The sequence below is a fragment of the Xiphophorus hellerii genome, chromosome 12 (genome assembly GCF_003331165.1).
Source record: "Xiphophorus hellerii strain 12219 chromosome 12, Xiphophorus_hellerii-4.1, whole genome shotgun sequence".
NCBI lineage: Eukaryota > Metazoa > Chordata > Actinopteri > Cyprinodontiformes > Poeciliidae > Xiphophorus > Xiphophorus hellerii.
In genome coordinates this window covers 25,556,641-25,568,640 of record NC_045683.1, presented here as the reverse complement: position 1 = coordinate 25,568,640, position 12,000 = coordinate 25,556,641, and the positions used below count along the sequence as shown (strand labels likewise).

At 40.4% G+C, this 12,000-nt stretch overlaps 1 long non-coding RNA gene across 1 annotated transcript; it reads left to right on the top strand.

Moving 5' to 3' along the window:
* The first annotated feature begins 6,449 nt into the window (after positions 1–6,449).
* Positions 6,450–8,959, top strand: LOC116729182 (uncharacterized). The gene is made up of 2 exons (XR_004341100.1): positions 6,450–6,695; positions 6,912–8,959. It is a non-coding gene; the product is annotated as an uncharacterized LOC116729182 (long non-coding RNA).
* Positions 8,960–12,000: the final 3,041 nt, after the last annotated feature.

Genomic DNA, 12,000 nt, shown 5'->3' with positions numbered 1-12,000 from the left:
AATGAACTAGGTAACTGAAACAGATTAATGCTGCTGCCACAGTCCTGACCAACATTAGGAATATGAATCACATTATGCCAATGCCAATAATGTGATTCATTATCGATATAATGAATCACATTATGTGGTGTGACTCCTTATTTGTAAAATGGATACAATTTAAATTCTAGTAGAGGATCCGCAAGGCATCAAATGATTGTGGGCCTAAATGTATTTTAAAGTTGCTGATCCGGTACGAACAACGTCATAGACCCTTCAATTCATCTGAGACCAACTCGATTAGTCTCCAGAGGACGAGAACCAGGACGAGGCAGGAGTTAGTCTCTATGCTCCACAGCTCTGGAATAAATTCCCTGAAAACTTGAGCTCTGCAGAAGTATTTGTTTCCTTTGAATCCAAACTGTAAACATTACTGCTTTCACAAACATTTCCACAAAGATTAAAAGATAGTGTTATGGGTTCGTTTTTATCATCACTTAGCTATGCATTTCCTTCTATTTTGAATTGATCTCTTCTTTTTTCCTTTTTAAATTTTGCTTAAATTTTACATTTTTTAAAATTGTATTTCTCATTTTTAATGCAATTCTGTATATATGAAAAGTACAATATAGCATAGGTTTGCTTAAATCGATGCAGGAGGAGTTCCGAAGTTCCTATTGTGAAAATAAAAGAAAAAGGGCAATTAGTGGGGATATCGGCCTTCACCTCGCATAATTAATTTAACGTTTCAGAGTGTGAAGCTCTGAGCACGAGGTTCCTGCTGCAGGGGTTAAACTCTAGCTGCCGTTCATGCATCCTCCACATGGATTCCAGCGCCTGCGTGATCTCCTGTAGCCTTGGGCCCACTCCAGTCAAGCTGGCCTACTCATCCTTTAGAGGTGGACTCCAAATAAAACAGCGCAGCTCGGCCAAGCAAAACCCACTACAGAGCTATTTTCCACCGTCTGTGTGGCCAGGCAAAACACGAGGAGACCGTTTCACCCCGCTCCTTCCCCAGATCAAGAAACACTAGATCAGTGAGACTGATGAAAAGGTCCAATCAACACACTGTCAGGGCCTTTCCTGAAGCCTCCCACTTCCTCAGTGGCTGTAGGTGAGGAGTTTTACCCAGTCCTGCTCCTCTCTGAGCGGGATCGCCACTTCAGGGGCTCGGCGCAGACACGGTGTGTCGGAGTGAGCCGCCCGAACTGAAAACATTTGCTTTTCAGCACGTGTATTTCATTTCTTCCCACCGTCTCAGTCGGACACATTTCCTCCATATTGACAACATCCTGTCACATGGTGTCAAGACGTTCCGAGAGACTTGCCAGACGTTCTCCTTCGCTCTGGCGCTGCACTGACCTTTTGCCAATATCGCACAGGGGCCTCCGCTGCTCATCCAGGCTGACTTTTTAAACGAGGACATCTCCCTCCAGGATGGCTGCAGTAGCGGGGTCCTCGGGGCCTCATGGAGGGCCTCTACTTGACTATCTTCTTTCAGAGAGGACTGAAGGAGACGGCGGATGACCCTCGCCCAGCTGCTGGGACTGGAAACCCCAAACCAGCTGGCTACTGTGAGAGTACAGGAAAGCCGTGGATTAAAACACCGGCAGTGCAGAGTTCTCTGTGACTTTCAGGCCACCTATGCTGAAAGAAAAACTCCTCTGCAAAAAAGTAACATAATAATGAACATTATTTAATATAAAGAACATACTGTATTTAAAACCCCTCGGTCACCCATAAACAATACAACCAGAAATATAAATATATCCAGTATAACATAGTGGATTATTATGTGAAAGAAAAAATATAACATGGTTTATTTAAGCTTATGTGGGGCATAACAAGTAGGAAAATTATTCAGATTTACCTCAAAATCACAATTACATTTTTCATTACACTTTATATTAAAACATTGGAGCAGGCTCAGTTCACTAAAATAAAAGCTGCAGTATGTAACTTTTATAAAACAAAATGTTTTTTCTTACATATTTTTGAAACTATCACTATGTTGTGACTGTATGAGTCAGATGGTCTGGGGACAAAAATCAAGCTCCTTTCCCTACAGTCCTGCTGTCATCTGGACAAATACACTGCTCTGTCAGAAACAACTAATCAGAGCCAGGAAGAGGATCTTATCGCTATCAATCATCCTTGTGTATGTGCTGCTCACGCCCTCCCCTTTGCTCTTTGATACCCTCCTAGCTGGTCCACTACAATGGAACTTGTCATGAATGCTCAGGCAAGTTAGCATGGCTGCCGATGACGGTGGATAAATGCTAAGTTATTTCTTCGCCATCAGCACATTGAGCAGTGGCTACATGAGCTGATTGACAGCGCTAAGACCCTCCTCCTGGCTCTGGTTGGTTGTTTTTGACCGGGAGGGATGCATATCTGCAGACGGCAATAGTAGCTCATGGAGGATGTAGAGGAGCTTGATTGTTTGGGGGGGTTTTTTGCCACAAGTTATGTCTCATATTATACTGTCAGGGACATGGTGACTTTTTAACAAATATGTAAAAAAAAAACAACAACATATTTTTGTAAAAATTGCATGCTAAATTAAATACTATTTCTCGAAGGCAAACTTAACAAAAATAGCTTGCTCATCATCTTCTGGACCTACTTTAAAAGTCAGATTTAGACTTGTAAACAGAAAACTTGAGCGCCTTGTTTTAGAGCAAAGCATATTCATGTGTCAAAATGGCCCAGTCAAAGTTCAGACTTAAATCCAATTGAGAATCTGAGGCGAGTTTTGAAAATGTTCACAGTTGCTCAGAATTTAATCTAAATTACCTTGAGCTATTCTGGAAAGAGGAACGGAAAACACCTTCAGCCTGGATGCGCCCAGCCGGTTGAGACACGCCTTTAAAGACTTGAAGCTGTAGTGAACGGCAATACGCAACATATCTCCAGTTGTTTTTAATAGTTCTAAAAGTTGTCCCTACTCCTTGCAATATTCCACAACTGTAGTGTTTATTAATCCCATAAAATCCCGATTAAAATGCATGCTGTTTAATAAATCGTTGACTTGCATTGTGCTTGGGCATGTGGACTCAGACTTTCATTCTTTGCTTAGATTTCAAAACAGCCACACAACCCCAAGACTTAGCAGAGGAGTCTTTTAGAGCACATTCTGCTGTCGAGTGGCAAATGTTATTCAGAGTTTCATTCTGGAAATTCTTTCCATGCTATATTTTCATTCAGGCATGGCGGGTACGGCTCTGCCTTAAAAACCCATGCAAGCCCCACTGCACTGCCCCAGTTTGTGCAATGAAAAGAGTCTTTATGTATCACTGATGCTGACTCATTCTCCAGAATGTCAGCAACACCCAAACAAACAATTTTAAATGTGTGTGCACATTATGCACCACAAAAGTTGCCTTTTTTCTTTCTTTTGTTTTGGTTTTCCATCTTTCTGTCACTCTGGTGGAGCGTGCAGCAGATTCCACAGAGGCAGTAATTTGTTTTGGAGATTCCGTTTAATTTTCCTCACTAATAAACACACCTTGAACATAAATCACTTCTCTGCTTTTCTTCCTGAAGGAACGGAGCTCTTAATGAATCAAGGGCCTGGCAACATCTCTGGGGTTTGATAGCGGTACGGTGAAATGACGCATTGTTCTGACTTGCACCTCGAAATGCCCGACAGTCATTTATTAATCCAAATGCATGAACTTTGAGGTGTTCAGGGGGGACATTAAAGCAGGAGTTGGCACACGGTGCAACCGCAGCAGGGTGCATAATTTGGTTGCAAAGCGAGTCCAGCTACGGAGTGAAATAGTACAAATCGCACCACAAAGTGCAGAACTGTGACTCTCTGTGACCGCACATCTGCTAGCTGAGGTGTTTGATGAGGGAAATTACGCTGACAAACGTGGCATGCATGAAATATACTGCAAACAGTTGATGGGGGAGAAACTGGAGTAGGGGGGGGGGGGCTGTGTAAACTAAACTGGTGTTGGCTCTGCAGTTAGCGTGAGGGTGACAAGCCTTCAGAGGGAATAGTAAGGGGCAAAAATAACAATATATACTGACACAGCTTCCACTGCAAGAACAGAATCTAGAGAAGGAGCATAAGTCTGAGTCGACGTTTAACAACACTACAAAAACTATTCAGATATAATTATTCCTCAGAAATTGGCATGATGAAAGGATATCAAAAGTGACAATGCTTGAGATGTTTTAATCATTTAACATATTTGTTTCTTTTCAAATGCGTATTTTAAAGGGGAAGAATCGTGTATTTTCATGGCACATAGTGCCATTTTAAAGCACAATCAAGCAGCTGTGTTATTGTCAGTTGTTATAAAGATGCGCTATATATCAAATATTATGTAAAAGAAATTTGACTTCATAATTTAACACTTGGAAATTTGGCATCTGTTTCTTTAAGAAAGTCTGGCTATTTCTGACGTTCCACCTCCAGGAAGACATCACATCACGGCTCCTCTATTAACCCTTTAACATTTTAACCAGCATTTCCCTGAGAAGTAGCTCCTAAAATGAGCTCAGCAGTTATGCAGTTCCACCAGGTGTTTGCTAATTACTGCTGGCTAGTCTGAAGGAGCTGAGTGGGGGAGTCAGCTCCCCCACTCAGCTATGGCTATGGGGTATGGCTGCTCTGTGAGGTGGACGCTTGGAATCTGCAGCTCCCAGGAGGAGCTGTGCCTTGAAGGCGGAGCTAGATCCAACCAGACGTTTTGCACAGCTGAATGGTTACCGTGGAGATAAAAAAAAATTCTCTAACATGAATGAAAGAATCAAGGCAACACTCCAGGTATGTTTTTGATGAGGGAATAACATTATAACATGATGTAAAGCTAAAAAAATTAAAAAAAAGTCAACTTTGTGTTTTGCAAAGTTGACACAAAGAAATTAACTTGTTAATTTCTCCTTAACAAGTTAAGGAGAAACTTTAAAGAGAAATTTTGCCATTGGTTGCGGTAATTTTTGCCCTAAATGTTGTTGGAAGTTTTCAGAAAAAAACAATTTATGGCACAGATTTTACACGGAGTTACCCATACTATATCTTTGAATTGCAATCTCCAGATTTTTCAAGACTCAGGATGTCTCGAGCTCAGACACAAACAGTGGAAATTAGTAGAAACAATAAATTATGACTGCTGAAATAAATAACTAACAATATTGTTTTGTGCAAATCTTTGTTCTCTTGTTCTTGTTTATCTTGTCACTTCATTGAATTGTACAAACCACAGGTCAACATCTGATGGTTTTGTGTATATGAATGCATTGACATTGACGAATGAAATTCACAAATTGGTAAGAAAAAAAAATAATTTAAAAAAAAAATAAAATTTGTCCTTTATGGGAATTTAAAAGTTGACTGTAAGGTCGCTCCCTCATCTTCCCTCTCATTTTCCACTCTACCTTTTGTGTGAACCTGCCTCAGTTAACGCATAAAAAAAAAAGGAATTAGCTGAGAAAATGAATCACATGCAGTAGTGAAAGTAACATTTGTTTCTCATTTCATAATATATCTCAAACTAGAAGTTGGGTTGTTTTTGCACACTGCGCCAGAAACGTCTGTGAGCATCTGCTTTGTGGATGTTATGGACCGGAGCTGACAGACTGATTCCTTGTCTTTCCACTCTATATGCCAAATTGTGCAAACCAAAAGCTTGATTCAGCAAACAGATTTTACAGTGTAGCTCTCTTCAAATAAATCTCAGGATAATTTAATTATATGTATCCTTGCCAGTGTCTATCACCACCTATTTGGGACTTGGAGTCAAAAATCTTAGCCTAAAAGTAACATAGGGCATTAAGAATATTTGACCCTTCTTTCTAATGCACTTGTTAGATGAGATGCGTTTATTGTCTTGGATTTCTCTCCTTCTCCCTCCCCGTCCAAATATTTTTTTGATGCCACCAAAAGCATTTGTCAATGTTTGTAAAAGCAGTGGAGCGCTCGTACTCAATGAGCAGGATCTCTATTTTCTCCCTCCGGCCGATACGTCACGCTCAGTCGATCATTTCCCTGCTCCTACTCCTACCAGTAATCACCATGAACTCTGGGAGATTCACTGGTGGTGGTTTAATGTTACGCATGCCTCGCTGGACAGCACGAAGGCACAAGAAGCATAAAGCAAGTAGTAAGCATAAAGACATATAAATGACGTTGCTAATTTAAAACCGCTCCATGATTAACTACTTTGAGAAACAGGAGTTTAGTGTAATTTAGTGTTCTGCGTTCACCTGCTGATGGGCCTGAATTTTCAAACAGAAACAGAATTCATTCAGACTGGGCAGCAAAGGTGTGAAGTGTATAATCTCAGAGTCGTAAAAAGCCCACACAGAAGTTCGATATGCTTCTTAATTCAAACTTGAAGTGGAAGACGTACGGTTTCTAAATGAGAGAAGTAACCGGAGAAAGGCAACCACGGGGCATGATGCCGTCATCGCCGTGCTGGTCTTTTGAAAATGTTCGGTGTTGCTTTTGTGCAGCGGCGTAGGAAGCGGGGGGGACGGGGGGGACATGTCCCCCCCAATATTGAAGCCAGGTGGATATGTCCCCCCCAAAAAATTGTACCGCAAAATATTGGATTTTGACATTTTTTTAACTAGCGTGCTTTTATTTTGAAGGCGCAGCATCGCGTTACGTCACGGTACTCCCCCTCCCCTCTCTGAACTGCTGAGTGAGCACTCAGAAGGGAGGGAAACAGCGACACAGAAGTCAGAAACTTGCGAATGAGGTAAAATGGTCTGTCGGGAATGCTGCTATGAATATTGCTTATTTATAACGTCTTGTTGTCAGTTCACTTTCATATATAGGAACTGAATCTTTTTGGTTTAATCATCTTAGTTTTGGGATGATCACTCATCCAATATTTAACTGCTAACTTTCTCTAGACGTTTGCTACGCTAGCCAAAATGTCTTTTTTTATATATATATATATATCTCATTTCAGTACAATGCCACCACCAACTAAAAGGCTGAAACAGCAGCAGGACTTACTCAGCTTTTTTAAAAAGAGTAACGTCAGTGTGAGTAACAGTCACACAACACAAGGGCAACACCTGTGTTGCCCTTGTGTTGAAATTAGCCCGGTCTGGGCGTGCGTTTTACGAGGATTTTTTATTTTTTGCGTGGTTTTGCTTCGCCGAAATGGACAGATATTATACCTGCCGCGCTCCTGATCGTTAGTTAAAACCACAGGGAGAGTTAATTTTAATTCTTAGCAGCGGCTAACCAACAAATTAACTTCTGCACCTTTATTTCCTCAAATAAACTGCTGGCTCCTCTTTTTAGACTATAAATAGATTAACACAACATTGACAACTCTGTAGTTTTCTCTGTTCTGTACTGCAAACTGGAATTAAAGGCGCCATTTCTACCAAAGGTCTGGACAGACTGGCGACCTGTCTAGGGTGTACCCCACACCAGAACCTCCCGACCCCACTAAGGGACAAGGGTGTACAGAAAATGGAAGGATAGATGGATTTCTACCAAAGGTTTAGAATGCGTTTTTGAACCAGATGCTTCAAAGCGCCCTGTCCATAATTCTTCAACACACTGTCAGCTCCCTGTCAGAAAGACTTTAGTTCAGAGTCCATAAGATAATACTCTGAAAGGATTTTAATGGATTTATTTTATTTGCCTCTGCGATTAACTCTGCGCGTAAAGTCTGTAATGTGACAAATAAAATGTTTTGTTTGATTTAAAATTGGCCATGTTAGGCTCAAGAGCTGTACCTCATTTCTGAAACCATCTCATATGTTTAGGAGCAACAATGCAGGGACAGCACAAAGGAGACAGGAAAAGGAGAGGATAGTGCAACCGGGCTAGAGGCAGGAAGTCAGAGTGAGGGAGAGACAGGAGTGGAGCAACAGGTAAGATAGAGTAACTCATACGAGTAGATACTTCATGAGAGTCCACAAAAAAAGTTGAAAATTTTAATCTTTTGCTTGTAGTAAGTGTAGTTCAGGGGCATTGAGTGACATTGTAACTTTTCCTTCTAGGGAGTTCAGACTAGGGACACACAGCTGAGAGACTCTGAAGTCAGTGGACAGAGAACAGAGCCAAATCAGCCACATCCAAAATTCATAGACCCTCAAGCTCTAGCCAACAGAACTTTACATTTCCAAGGAAAGTGGTACAAGGAATTTCCCTGGCTACATTATGATGCAGTGAAAAATGGCATTTTGTGTTTTTATTGCATGGCAATTTACCAGGACAAACTCACACCATTTGGTGCAAAATCCGAACCCGCCTTTATCACTTCTGGATTTAAAAATTGGAAATTTGTACATAAAGATAAACTTGATTTACTGGACAAGAAGTCAGTTTGCAGGCAATTTGTGGCTGCAAATGAAAGGCGGAAAAAACATTTTGGCTCTTTTGCCTAAGCCAGTGTTTACCATCCTTTTATGTTTCCGGCACATTTTTGGCGAATTATAAATGCATGGCTGTAAAGTGCAATTGTTCAGAAGCACAGAGGTGTTGATCTCTACCTAGGGTTATGTGGCCTATAATCTCTGTGCTAACTGCTTTTCCAACAGTTAAAGCACACTGTAGTCAGTGAGTTAAAAAGCTTGTCTATTAAATGTGTATTTATTGTTGGTAAATATTTCTTCATTTTTGATTTGGTTTAATTAGTCATACAGTTCGACAAACTGAATAAGCATATTTTGATTGATTTTCTTTTCTTCTTTTACTTAATGTTAAAAGTGTGAATAATTTGTTCACTACATTGTCTGTGAGGGCTCTTTCATCTCAGAATTTTGTTTAATCAAAGAGATGGTTCTATGGTCAGTCAACCTATATAAATTCATTTTTGACCATTATTGCAAGTTTGACAAAATAAAACATATCAAACTTTGCACTTGTGTGGCCTACTGAATTGTTTTTAATCCAACTGAAATATTTGATTTTCTAGTGTGTATGCGGACACTAAATATGCCAAGGGCTGAAGCCCTTGAAAGACATCTCCCTTTGCTTAATAAAAGACTCCAGTCATTTTGTTTGGTGATATGCTCACATCTTATGAACAAATGCATTATGTAAATTTTAAATGCATTATTTTTGCAAGACACAATTTATAAAGGAATAAAGTAAAAGATTAAATAGCCTTTTTTTTAAGTAGCGTACTTAAGATATATTTCTGTTGAATATTTACGAATCTCAGATTTCCGACATGTGTCCCCCCCAATTGTAAACTTATTCCTACGCCCCTGCTTTTGTGTGTGACTTTCCCCAAAGGATCAAGCTTTGGTTTCGTCAGACGAAAACACATTCTCTCATTAAGGTTTCAAAGATTTTAGCAAAGCCTAAATGTTTCGCTCGGAAGAAAAGCGTTTTGTCTCGTAAACCTTACTCCGTGGAGAGTAAACACGAATGTCAAGTTAAAATGCAACCAGCATTTTACTGAAATGGCCAGAAATTCCTGCAGCCTTTTCAGTGTTACTCTCAACCTCTTGGCAACCTCATTGACTGTCTTTATTATGCCATACAGTTTACAGTCATGTGAAAAACTTTGAATACTCCAAACATTCAGTGGCCTCAAAAGAAATGCTCACACATCATCGTCTAATCTTTATTTATCCTTGGCGAGGGGAAAAAAACCAGATTTTTTTGTAGATAAACACAAAAACATAACCTGGATTTTTCTTTATTAAGCAAAAGATACCAACAAAATTTTTTATTTTTAACTGACACTTTACTCTTGCTCGGTTGAAACAACTTCAGAAAGTTGCTACTTGTAGCCATGAACCAGTTTCTTGGTCAGTCTGAGGAAAGTTGGTCCCAGTCTCTGACTCGGCCCAGGAATTTCCTTTTTTTGTTTCTTTTTTTTTAATGCTTGTCCATTCGTGGATTTCTTTCTGTCCATTTCTTCTTCAGCTTAATTTTTTTTTTACAGCTGCTCTCACATTTTCATCAAGCTCCCTCTGATATGCTTGAAGAAGGGCCAGCTCTTTGTTGCAGGAAAAAAAAAAATCCCCAAACCATGACGCTTCCACCTCAATGATTCACTGTTGTTATGAAGTTCCTTCCCAGAATGCTGTAGTCGTCTTCTGTTTTTGGCTCCAAATACTTCAGTTTTACACCGATCTGTCAAAAAAAAAAACCATTCAAAACGTCCTGGTCTTTGGGTACATTTTCTGTCTACATTCTTTCTGTCAACCTTTTAGTTGAGCCTGTGATGTCCTGTGGCTTCTCGGAGAAAGAGGAGCAAAAGATAACTAAAAATATATAAATGATTATTGATAGGTAAACAAAGATATTGTTTAAGCGACTGAAAGTAGTTTCACTGTTCTGTATTTGATTCATATGCTTTTAGTCAGGTTGCACTCTGTCATCTCTGCTTCAACAATCATTGTTTGCTTTGCTTGACTTTCTTTAGCACTTTTCTACTTGTAAAATTGGATTGTTTGTTAATTCCTCTCAGATGCAGTTCAGATATTTCCATTTTTTCCCCACACTAAGTCAGTCTCTGAACCAGCGGAGACAGAACGGACACATCTGCAGCAGACATGCAGATGCAGAACTGATGATTACTGCAGGTAAAATCACTTATTACTGTGCTGAAAATGAGCAGCTGCAGCCGGCAGCGGGGACAACAGTATTTTACCAGGACTTGGTTTTTTTTTCTTCTTCTTTTTCTTTTTTTTCCCTGTGACTGGAACGGTCCAAACATTTCTCCAGGTCAGCATATTGATTGTCCTTTATGCAAGAAAAATAAGTGTGACAGTACACAACTGGCACTTTTTGTCTAAGTCTGCAAATTTAACAAGTTTCACTTTTCGGTGTACTGCTTTTTGACCAAAAGAAGAAAAAAAAAGGTGTCTGTCCTAGAGAGTTTCAAACTAAGCCAACCTCTTTAAATGAGGTATTTACCTTTCACTCTAAAAACGGGGGGAAAAAGACTGAAAGAAAAAAGCCCAAACCCGCCTGTTTGCTCTGCAGCTGTTTAGTCAGGTGAATAAGCTCTAATTAGGTCTTTTTCTGCTTAGTCTGTGTGTTATTTGTACTATAATAGAGCTATAAACTTTTTAAAGCTGTAAGAATGTCACACTGCCTGTGCTCCCAACAAGAAAAAGATGTGACTTAAATTGGATGCCAACTAATTTGCAAAGCTGACTGGTGGTCTGACAGATGAAAAGATGCAGAGTCAGAATCTTCACTTGATGGCAAACAATTAAAGCTCCCTAATCAACTGGTTGCCATAAAGACTTTTAATGAACCACTTTACAGTAATCTCGCTTTACAAGTTTGCCTCAATGAGCTGAGATGTCGAGACAGGCCTACCCATCCGGTCACGGGAAAAAAATCCCACAGAAATAAAGGCACGTTTTATGAGAACAAGCTGAGTCCTAACAGGCAAGCGTTTCCCACCCAGCACACGAAGGAAAACTCACAATGAGCATCGCGACAGCTGGTAAAGGTTTTGGAGGCCGGCAGCAACTTATTCATATGTTAAAAGACAGAACATTCGACTGGAGAGCAGAAGGGGGAAATGCTCTCAGTGCAGAGGGCAGACGTGGGGGAGAGACAGTCGGGAAGCCATCTTTTCATACCCGAAGTCCCTGCGGAATAGAGAAGCAGTGCCAACTTGTAAAAAAAAAAAAAAACATTTTATGTGCTGGTGCAAAAGTTGTTAAAAATCCCAACAAATTCCTGCCAATCAAGACTGGGATACGGTCTTACCCTCGCTGAGAGTGATTCAGCCGGGTTTTTGTACTGAAAAGCACCATTAGTTCATTGACAAATCCCTTGCTGAGAGAAAAATGAAGCCAGCACTGAGACGGCCTGAGTCACAGCAAACGGACTGGTTTACGGCCACTCTCTGGCTCCAGGACTGATGTTCAGAGAGATGCTGCGTTCAGAGATGCTGCTGCGGACTGATCCCAGACACGAACACAACCTTCTCTCTCTCTCATTTGATCTTTTCCAGACTCACAGACTTGACAGTAACGCCCGTGCGTTTCTTGTGGGGGTCTGGAAGCCATCAAGAGCAGTTCTGTTTGGGTTACCTTCTGCTTTTCTTGTGATGGTGTACA